Source organism: Meleagris gallopavo, chromosome 4 (assembly GCF_905368555.1).
Source record: "Meleagris gallopavo chromosome 4, MGAL_WU_HG_1.1, whole genome shotgun sequence".
NCBI classification, from domain to species: Eukaryota; Metazoa; Chordata; class Aves; order Galliformes; family Phasianidae; genus Meleagris; species Meleagris gallopavo.
The window spans coordinates 18,070,510-18,081,387 of record NC_139407.1 but is presented as its reverse complement, the minus strand read 5'-3'; the positions used below and the strand labels follow the sequence as shown (position 1 = coordinate 18,081,387).

The 10,878-nt window shown below is 37.7% G+C and overlaps 1 long non-coding RNA gene across 1 annotated transcript; it reads left to right on the top strand.

The window, feature by feature from the left end:
* Positions 1-6,622: 6,622 nt before the first annotated feature.
* On the top strand, positions 6,623-10,698 carry LOC146544426 (uncharacterized). Its single transcript, XR_014882775.1, has 2 exons — positions 6,623-6,789; positions 9,526-10,698. It is a non-coding gene; the product is annotated as an uncharacterized LOC146544426 (long non-coding RNA).
* The last annotated feature ends 180 nt before the right edge of the window (positions 10,699-10,878 follow it).

Here is a 10,878-nt window from a genome sequence, read left to right as displayed (position 1 = left end):
ATACATGCAGAGAGGGAGTCATCAGTACAGCAGAGATGAGGACTTACTTGAACATGTGCAGATGAAGGCCACATAAAAGGCCCAAGGGTTGGAACACCTCCCTGGGAGGACAGGCTGAGAGAGCTGGGGCTGTGGAGCCTGGAGAAGAGAAGGCTCCAGGGTGACCTGAGCGCGGCCTTTGAGTATCTAAAGGGGGGGATGTAAGGAGGAAGGGGACAGACTCTTTAGCAGGGTCTGCTGTAACAGGACAAGGGGAAATGGTTTCCACACTAGAAGAGGAGTGATTTAGCTAGGACATAGAGAAGACTACTTTTACACAAAGGGCATAGAGGCACTGGCACAGGTTGCCCAGAAAGGCAGTGGATACCCCATCCCCGGAGACAGCCAAGGTCAGGCTGGAGGGGCTCTGAGCTCCTGATGGAGCTGCAGGTGTCCCTGTTCAGTGCAGGGGGTTGGATCAGATGGCCTTTAGTGGTCCCTTCCAACTCAAACAATTCTATGATTCCATGACAGCTTTCTACAGCTGCACAAACCCAGAGGTTCTGTTTGTCCTAAAGCTCAGCTGGTTTTGCCAACACAAGCAATTGGTCTAATAAAAACCCTTTCTCATTAAAACCTTGCCTTAAGCATCTTGTAAGCAACAGGGGAAAGCCAAAACTTGAAAGCTCTTCTTTGACTGCGTTGTTTATGATGGAAACAGATTATAAAAGTCTAAATAAAGTAACTAATGGACAGCTCTATCACTCCCAGTCTTGGGCTCTATGTTTTGGTGCCCTTGTTCAGTAACAACTGACTTCCACAGATGCACTGCCCCCAAGGCAGCCAGTAACTGTGCTCATTCCCCTGGAAGGTCTGTGGAACAGCTCCCTCAGACAACCTTTCCTCCCATCCCCACAGCACAGGCAAGCTTGGGGTGTGCTGAAATCATGTGGCTCAGTACCTGTGCCAGCTTACAGCCCACTGCTGCAGCTCTGACATGGTAGCTCTTGCCTTCAGAGGCTCCAGGTCATTGCTGCACACCTGGGAGTGCCTGCCACTCAAGCCTTCCATTCTGGGACAGACACCTTTTTGTCACAGGGCCTTGGAATTAGGGCTTGACACTCCCACAGACAGAGCGACTATCAAGGAGGCCATTTTGGTGGTACTGTTGGCTCTGCTAGGTCAGGAAACATGAAAGGCAGTGGGCATCATGGGGCCTCACAGAGGGAAGACCTCAGAGTCCCCAGGAGGCCCCTTGGCTCTATGAAAGTGAGTAAGTTTATCCATAACTCCTTGATGCAAATTCTGCAGCTTCTGCTTTTCCAGAGACATTTAGCTCTAGGTCACAGCTTGTAAACTCTTCGGGTGGTCTCCTAAGGCAGCCAAGCACATGGGCTGTGCTTTTATTTTAAGGAAAAATGGGAAAACCGTTTGATTACAAAGGATGCTCAAGCAGGCCTCTTTAATTTTGATTTCTTCCCACTTTAAGCTATAAATATAGCTGAAGATTACAAAGGGTCCTTAAGTAAATACCAAAAGACAACATTTACAATTTTCCACACAGCTACACCCTAACCAATAATACAAGGGAATCTGTCCAAAACTTTGAAGTGTTATTACAGTTTGCAACATGGCAAAACACTGGAGTTTCTATGTATTTAGCCAGCTACCACTCCCTCAGCAAGTTTTTACATCTGTTTATTTGCTACATCAAAATACACACTGTTAAGAGTCGTAGTAATTTCAAGACATTTGTATCACAAACTCACATTCACAACGTCTCTTTAGCTTTTACTTACATGATAAAAAATATTTGTATTTAAGCCATTTTGAGAGGGAAAGGAAGCCTTTGATATGATAAATCTATTTTGTCCTTAGTTGTTTTCTTCCCTCTGAATGTTTTTCCCATGGTTCTAGCAAGAAATTTTTCTAAAACATATTTCCTGCATTGGATCCTATTAAATAAACAAAAGAAAGCAGAAGACAATAAATTAGTATTGTTGTTTGTAACCATTTGGTAGCACATAAAAGCATCAATTGATACAAATTATGTAATTTACCAAATGATATAATAAAACAATTACAAGTATGGTGATTTATTTTATTTCAATTGTCCATCACTTGGATTACAGTAACTTGTGTGCCTTCCAAAACCAGATTCAGTGACTGAATTATTTCAAAAGACCAAGTTTTATGGTTTGTTTTATTGTTGGTTGATTGGTTTTAATTTGTTCGTTCATTTGTTTAAGTTCAGAATTTGTCAGGTTCTATTGCTTATGTTTTAATCTTTTTCCAAAGTGACTTTCACCTGCAGTAATGCTCTGTAACAAACTCTGTAACATTCATACCCCAATCAAAATTGCACTCTCCCTTCTGGTAGACATACTGCATTGCAATCTCACTTAAAAGCATTTAGTATGACTAAGATGCCAGCTCTCTTCTTGTGTAGTTTGGGGTACTAAAGTTTATGGAAACACCTTAATGGACCTCAACATCTCAGTCAGGTGCAGACTAAAAGGTCAGAATGTTTATTTCTCAGAAACAAATAGTAAGCTTTTCAGTGGGAGTGAAGTTGATATTTACCACGTATTGCAGCTTCTCTTTGCTACAGTTATAAGAAAGCCATTAAGTTTATGCAAGAAAGCCCAAACATAATCCACTAAAGTCACGTGCAGTTTGGTTTCTAAGATTTTTATGGAAAGTTAAAAGAAAACATTTGGATAGAACACTGAATTGCAATGTTAGGTTCTTGGAATGAGAACAAAAATATTTTGCTATTAAATGGAAATATTTTAATTCTATTAGAAACCACAGAGTCTGTAATGCCTGATCAAACCCCTGGTTCTACAGAAATGCATTAACAATGCATTTCAAGTATTTCTATCAGATGGGTACTATGTATTTGATGGCTCTTAGCATATAGAATTCTACAGTACTATGTAGTAATCCCATCCCAGTGTTATTAAAAGCTACGTTACTTCATTTGAACAGTTCTGACAGTTCCTTGGTAAAGTATATCCACACAAAAATTAGTCAGAACCATAGTGCTATATGGATGGCTGTGCAGCAGCATAGACTGGTATTTGCTTTAAGCACCCCCATAGGCAGCAGGATTACTGAAGAAAAACACACTTTTTATGGACAATACAACAAGCATTTCTGAAACTCAATATTTACAAGCAAGCCAACCTGAAATCCTGTGTTTCTGCAATAGAAAGTTACAGTTTGCAAAGAGCACACAGTTTATTTCTTCTGTAATTTTAGAAAAGCATGGAGCAATGCTAAACCAATTAAAGCCACAAAGCCAACTGCAATTATTAAAGCAACTTACTTAGACTACCCAAGAATGTAAGTGTGGGTATTCAGAATGTGCTGTAGCACTTATTACACCCATAAGTGTTCTCACTCTTATGTTCCCTGCTCTAATGTTCAGAGATAGAGAAATAATTTTCCAGTAATTTTTCTTAGCCAACACAACGTATTAATTGTAACGCTAACTTGATAGATTTACAGCATGTTGCTAAAACAGAATATCAGTTCATTACCTAGAATTATGGAAGAATATTTGAACTGCAACCATAGAAATAAAAAGAAAAAAAATATTCTATGAAATAAACAGAACAACTTCAGGAAAACAAGAAGAAAAAAATCTTTTATTTTATATTATATATAATACACAGGCTGCCCAATTAAGTGATAGATTCTCCTTCTCTGAGGATATTCAAGTATTATCTGGATGTCTACATGTGACACCTACTATAAAAAAAAATACTAATCAGGCAAGATGGACTCAACAACCTCTGGAAATCACTTCCAAGCCCTACAATTCTGTGATTCTTTGCAATATAATGGAAAAGAATGACAACAACGTAGCAAGAATCTAAGCTAAAACAAATAAAGACTTACTCAAACACAACAACCATAAACACAGCCATAAAAGAACAAAGATACTTACATTCAGAAGATTTCAAGTGTGCAGGAAACTCCAACAAAACACCCTCACCTGCACTGCCAACTTTAAATGAAGTCTGGGAAGGGGTGGATCCTAGCTACACCCCTTCTGGTCACTCAGGTACATTACATGCACCTGAGCGCCCCTGGGTTGACCCCACCTTCCTAGCAGGTGCTCAATCACTGGTTCAAGCCCTGATTTAGCATTTCCACTACATCTTTGAATGTTCCTAGTTCAGTACTCAAAGAAGGTAGCTTTTAAAATATTTATTTAGTATAATATTCTTGTAACTGCTAATACTGTCTGAAGGTTTATTGACATAGTCATCTCTATGGGAACTATTGCATCATGACCTGAACATCTGATTGATCACCTGAAACAAGCACTGAGTCAGCCATGGGAGCACAGGTGAAGGCAATTCAGCTGTGTGACCGGAAGGGGTAGAGCCTGGCTGCACCTCTCCTAAACCCCATTTAAGGGCTGACTTTGATTGAGGAAGCTTTTTTCTCTGGGGATTGCTCTTTTTGAAGTTTTTCCTGCAAGCCCAGGGTGTGGGTAAGCTTTTCCATTCATTTTTAATTAGCCTTTTCTTGTATGATAATCTTTCTAATTACGTAATTGCTAAAGATCAGTATAACTTCTCTGTATATTGTTGATTATACATCATTGTATTGACCAGAGTGTTATGGGGGGGTGTATATGTAAAGATGGCCCAACTTTAAGAATGGTCAAGAGAACTGCTTGTACTGGTTTTTCTAAAAGCATTACTGATGGTAATCCTGATTAGAAACCCTTCCTCAATACTAATGCTTTTGGGAGTTCTACAGATTAGGTGGAAGAAAATTGACTAAATTTGAAATAAGAATCTGTTTATTACTGTCTACTAACTTCAAGGTCAGATTATTTTAACTTCAAGCTTTATCTCATTGTCTCTCTTAGGATACAGAAAATAATCTACTAAATTGCTCTTCAGAGAATCCAGTTCTATGTAACAAAGTTTAATCAATTTTATTTAAATTCAGCAGATTATACATCAGAATTAAGATGGCTGTCTAGTCTGTATCTTTGACTGTGAGGAGGAGAAGGTAAATGAATTACCAAAAGTTACTTTTTGTGGATTTTCTTATTTTCTGTCTTTTTAAATTTGCTAAAGAAAGTTACATGATATACAGCAAATACTAAAGTCTTAAAATTTAAGTTGGTCAAAATGGATTTAATCTTTTTGTTTTTGTATGTATCTCTTAACCAGCACAGCTTTAAAAGTAACTTAATCTTTGAATTGTCTTCTTGAATGTGTATTTATATCTTAATTTTTTATAATAAACAATAATAAATATGTGGTATGTAAGTATTTAGAGGACATTATACTGAAGAGACAAGACAAGGGGAAGTTGGAATAGAATATTTAAATCAAATTATAGACTACTGTTATTTGATTAATGTTGATCTGTTCTTATTATATAAATAGGAATGATTTAAATACAAAGCAAGTTAGATGGATGGGGACAACTGAAAAACAGTGGGTTTTGTAATGTATTTTGTAAAGCGTATTTTATTGATCTCCTTCCTTTTCATATGTCTTCTGGACACACTTCATTGAAATGGAGAGTGAATAAATATATCTAGGTTTGGTGCAGAATGGTACAGATTTCAGCAAACTGAAAATCAGTCTAAAACCAAGCTCCATTTTTCAGAATGTAGCCAATTTACCCATTCAGTAGCACATCTTTACTTGTAATAGTGTGACCTGCAATGTCTTAAATGTAGGAAAGGCTATTCTAGAGCTGGAGCAATACTTAACAATGAAGTTAAAACAAACAATTAAACAAAAACCTAAATCCAAATAGGTTTTACTTGTAGATGCTAAGTTCCAAATGATTCTTCATAATGTAAATAAAAATCTTGGGATGCCTTGAGTATTCCCTGAGGAGTTCATGTTGTTGAGGCACCTTGAGAAACAGGTCTAAATCCAGATGTTTTTTTAATGCTTTAGCAAGTAATCCCTCCACAGGATTTACATGTAAAATGTTTTTCCTTGTTGATATATGTAGCCTACTGCTTCAATATTTTATATGTTACAGTATGCAAACAAAAGTAATTCAGTGACAGCTCAAGCCATAGACATTGTAGATTTGCAAAGTTATTTCTCTGTTGTTTTAAATAGAAATGAGAGCTACATTCAAATGAACTAGCTCAGCCACTGAAAGTAGTGTAGCTATGGCAGCATGCAGTTCAGTGTCAGCTGTAAGATGTTCCTGTGAAAGTAAGTAAATATTTGGATAACTTGTTGGCAGAGTTCTAGTGCTGCAACAGTACCCAGCCAGCACATGTGGCACTCAGAAAGAGCTCGGCCTAAGGGCATTGCTGTACCTGTCAGCTGCTCAGTGCTGCAGAGCAGGCTGTGGAGCTCTCATGAACTGGCTAAGAAAAGGAAATGAAAAACTCTATTCTGCTTGTGAGTGTGTGTGTGTGGTAATCTCTTAATCAAAAGTGTAAGACTAACAATTGCTTCTGCCCAGCTTTGAACTGTCAGGTACTTTTCTCTTCCAAGTATTCCAGTATAATCATTATCAGCACATCCAAACAGTATTACTGCTTCCTCTATATGCATGTTTTCTATAAATACGATGTTTATCTATTCATCTAATTATTTATATGATCACTTTACAAACTTATTTTTGTTTCAGTACTACTACACTGAGGGGCTTTGCCAGGAGTGCTTCAAAATGTTCATGGAAGGCCGGATGCCATTCCCCTAAAAAACTGCAAACCTGGATCACTTAAGTTGCTTCATAATGCAGCCTCAGCTCGGGGCCAAAATACATGTGACCAGCGTGTGCTGGTCTCAAACATACAGGGTTGGTCACTTAATATCTACGTGGGTTTATTTTCTGCCTTGGAAAAGTGTAAGCAGGCTAATGCTTTGAGGCCAAACTGGTATCCCATTAAAGTGCATTCTGAGGCTTGTTGCTTAAGCTGAGGCACCAGTGCCTTTACATTTGGTGTGTGAGGGTAGATTTAACGAGGTGATTGAGGTATTATTAGCAACTAAATGATTGTTAGAATGATTGTTAGAAACTGCTCTAGCAAGTCAGCTGACTTAACAACTCTGCTGCCCTTAAAATTGATTTCAGGAATGCTTTTTTTCCTAGCATCTAATTTCTTTTAGATATGAATAATTTACAGGCTTCTTTTATGATACGCCACAAAGGATCAATACAGATATAAAACCTACCAATGTATATGCCAGCTATTGCAAAATTGTATGCTGTTCTTTTCAGAGAACAAATTTCAAATACATGCACCAATTCAATACAAATTATTTTCCTTAAATCATATGAGCTATCAATTAATTCAATAGCTAGTAGTGTTTCTTAGCTTTTTTTTTATCTTCCTCCTAATTACCAAGTCAGATATCACTGTTAATTTTCAGTGCTCAGCACAGGTTAACAGTAATAGCCATTCTTTTCTCAGGGTTCATTTCTAACTGCTGGAAGTTTCTGTTGGGGAAAAATAAGACAAATTGAAATAAGGAGTAATGCTAATAATTAGAACCTGTTTCCAAAATGGTGGCAGTAGCATTGTGTTTGGTAGGTATTTTATCATATTTATGCTTTTAGGTACTTGTTATGCACAGGCATTAGGAAATACTGTTATTTAAATGGCCTATACTCATTTGGCTCTGTGGTTTTTGTCAGACAAAGTCATAGAGATGCATTTGTCCAAGAACATCTGAGCTCTGCAAAATGTGCAGTTTGGTCTCCATACTGTTACAACTAGGCTTCAGAAATCAGTGTTGGTATGACTGATGATAGTTTGCTCTGTCCAGAATGGCTTGGATCTGATCAGAAGGTTCTATCTTTAAGAGTTGAGTTGGACAATGGGGGCAATTTACATAACAGGATTGAAGGGACATAAACTGAAGCATTGCTATACTCTATAACCTGAAAATTCAATTGGCATTAGTATTTATCTCAAATCTAGTTGGTTAAACATAAAAAATGGACAGGAGCCAGTGAATGTTGTTGGTTGCTGTAAAGAGCAACATCTTCTGAAAGGGCATGTAAGCCATGAATGCTGGGTACTCTATACATTTTTTCCTCAAATATATATAAGCAGAGTTTGTCACCCACTGACAAGATATCGTCAGAGCCAAGATTTGCCTGGTTCTAAAAATAGCATGAAATAGATGTATTTTAAGCTTCCTTTAGTTTGGAGACAATAAATGTTTAGAAGTTACATTTATTAAGTTTATAATCTAAACAAAATTTTGCCAAACTTCTAAGTCTGACAGGTTTTACTAGTTCTTCATTTACAAACTTGTTTTCAGTGATGAATTGACATAGCATTTATACTCAGGGTAATTGGTTTGGATAATGTCCAATATGTGACTATCTGGAATATAATACAAAGCCTTCGTAGGTCTGACCGTTGTTGTAATATGCATCTACACTTTATTCGACCCTGGCAGCTCTCAGTATTCTAAACCATATTTCTCTACTTCCTTTGCTCCTCAGAGATTTTTTAGTGCATTTTATTTTCTGTATTAAAACCAATGTTAGCTACCTACCGTTCTGGGGGTGTATACTTCTATATGATATTGGAATGACTCACATCCTCCTGTACAAGATCCTAAAACACAGATAGCCACTGTTATGGTCTACTGATGTGTTTAACTTTTAATTTTTCCTTTAAAATTCAAAAAATATCCTTTCATTTTCTTTTCTCATTCCTACTGCATATAGCAGAAGGAAAATTGAAAACAAAACCACCTCACTTCTGTTCACCATGGATACTTTAGTTTCATTTGTAATGTTGGCAGAAAAGTGTATGGCTTTGGAAGGGATTACTTAACTACTTCTTCAGTGCTAGAGGCTCAGAGGTATCAGAAGCTGTGCATGTAGCAGCAGTAAAGGCAGGCCACCACTGGTAATACCAACTCTTGTCCCTGGGTTGGATCATCCATGATTTTGAAATGGCTCACTGCCCAAGAGCAGTGTGCATACCACAGAAATTCCCATTGGAAATTTGTATTCTAAAGGCAAAGCAGAAAGCATGTCTTCTGAGGTGCCATGACAAAATAAAGAATCCTACTTTTTTTTTTTTACTCTAACAACTGTAAATATTTTAAAATACAAAATACCATAAGACTAGAAAAGTCTTCAGTTACTACTGCCACTGTCTGATAGACCTTCAAGAAGCTCTTTATATTTCACTTGAGCTATTAAAAAATGGATAAAATATCTCTGCTGCAGTGTGCTAAATCACAAGAGCCTTCTTAATTGGCTTTGCCATCCTGGGAACTGTAATGTCAAATTTAGTTGAGGGTACAAAATGACAGTTCTTCAGAATAAGAGGGCTTTTACCCTTGCACCTGCTTTTCAGACATGAGAACATCTTCAGCAGTTGACAAAAATTGAGAAAACTTGACAAAGCCCCACAAGTTTTCTTATCACTATTATAATATATAGAATAACTGTTAAAACTAAACAATTTTAGAAGTTAAATTGACTTTCTCTACCTGTACTGTGTACAAATTACACACAAATTGCGCAGTTAGCCTTGTACATGTTTCTTTTTTTTCTTTTCCATAGAATCGCTCTCGTTGAAAAGACCTTAAAGATCATCAAGTCCAACCACAACCTAACCATACTACCCGAACTAACAACCCTTTGCTAAATCATGTTCCTGAGCACTGCAGCCAAATCATTTTTAAACACATTCAGGGATGGTGACTCAATCACTCCCTGAGGAGCCCATTCCAGTGCTTAACAACACTTTCTGTAAAGAAGTGTTTCCTGATATCCAACCTTAACTTACCCTGGAGCAACTTGAGGCCATTTCCCCTTGTCCTGTCACCAGTGAGAAGAGACTAGCCCTGCTCTCGCTGTAAGCACCTCTCAGATTTTGGAAGAGAGCAATAAGGTCTCCCCTCAGCCTCCTCTTCCCAGACTGAATGGCCCCAGTTCCTTCACTCTCTCCTGGTAGGGGATATTCTCCAAGCCCTTCACAAGCCTTGCTGCCCTTCTTTGGACCTGCTCCAGCACCTCAATGTCCTTTCTGTTCTGAGGTGCCCAAAATTGAACACAGCACTCAAGGTGAGGCCTTACCAATACTGAGTACAGGAGCAGGATGACTTCCCCAGTCCTGTTCACCACACCATTCCTGATCCTAGTCAGGATGCTATTGGCCACCTGGGCACACTGCTGGCTCATATTCAGCTGACTGTCCATCAATACACACCAAAGTCCCTTTCCATCAGCAGCTTTCCAGCCACTCCTCCCCACGCCTGTAGGGTTGCCTAGAGTTGTCGTGACCAGCGTAAGCTTTGTTGATTTACAGTTATCCGTCTGTGTTCTAAATTATCTTATATTTCAATCCCAGGAAGAGATAGAAATACTGTAGGCAACAATTTATAATAGGAAATGAATGCTCAGTATAAATCTATGTTTTTGTTTCCACATGTACTATTTTAAAAGTTAGTTCCCAGACTAACTTGTTTGAAATATACTTTTTAATGTGTTTATAGGCTCAGCTGCTCTGTATTAACTCTAAAAAAGGCATTCATCATGGAAAGCTTGACCCAGAGTTAATTTTAGAGGTGCTAGCAAATGCTGCTGTTATAAAGCCTCTTTTCCTGTTTATGGTAAGAACAGATATTCTCTTCTCCCTATACTTACTATCTTGCCAAAACCAGGGATCATTAGCAAGGTAAATCTTTGCTTTTTTAGTGCTTCTGTCAATAAAATTAAAGGAGACACACACAACACCTCTACAATACTTTATTATTTTTTTTCCAAGTAGAAACCCATGAAATATTTAAATAGTTAAAGAAAAAATGTTTTAGTCTACATTTTTCTCATTACTACCACTGATGTTATTTGCATTTATTAGGAGTAATATCAAGTTAACATATTTTTTTCTAAATTGCGTGCAATTTATTGTTG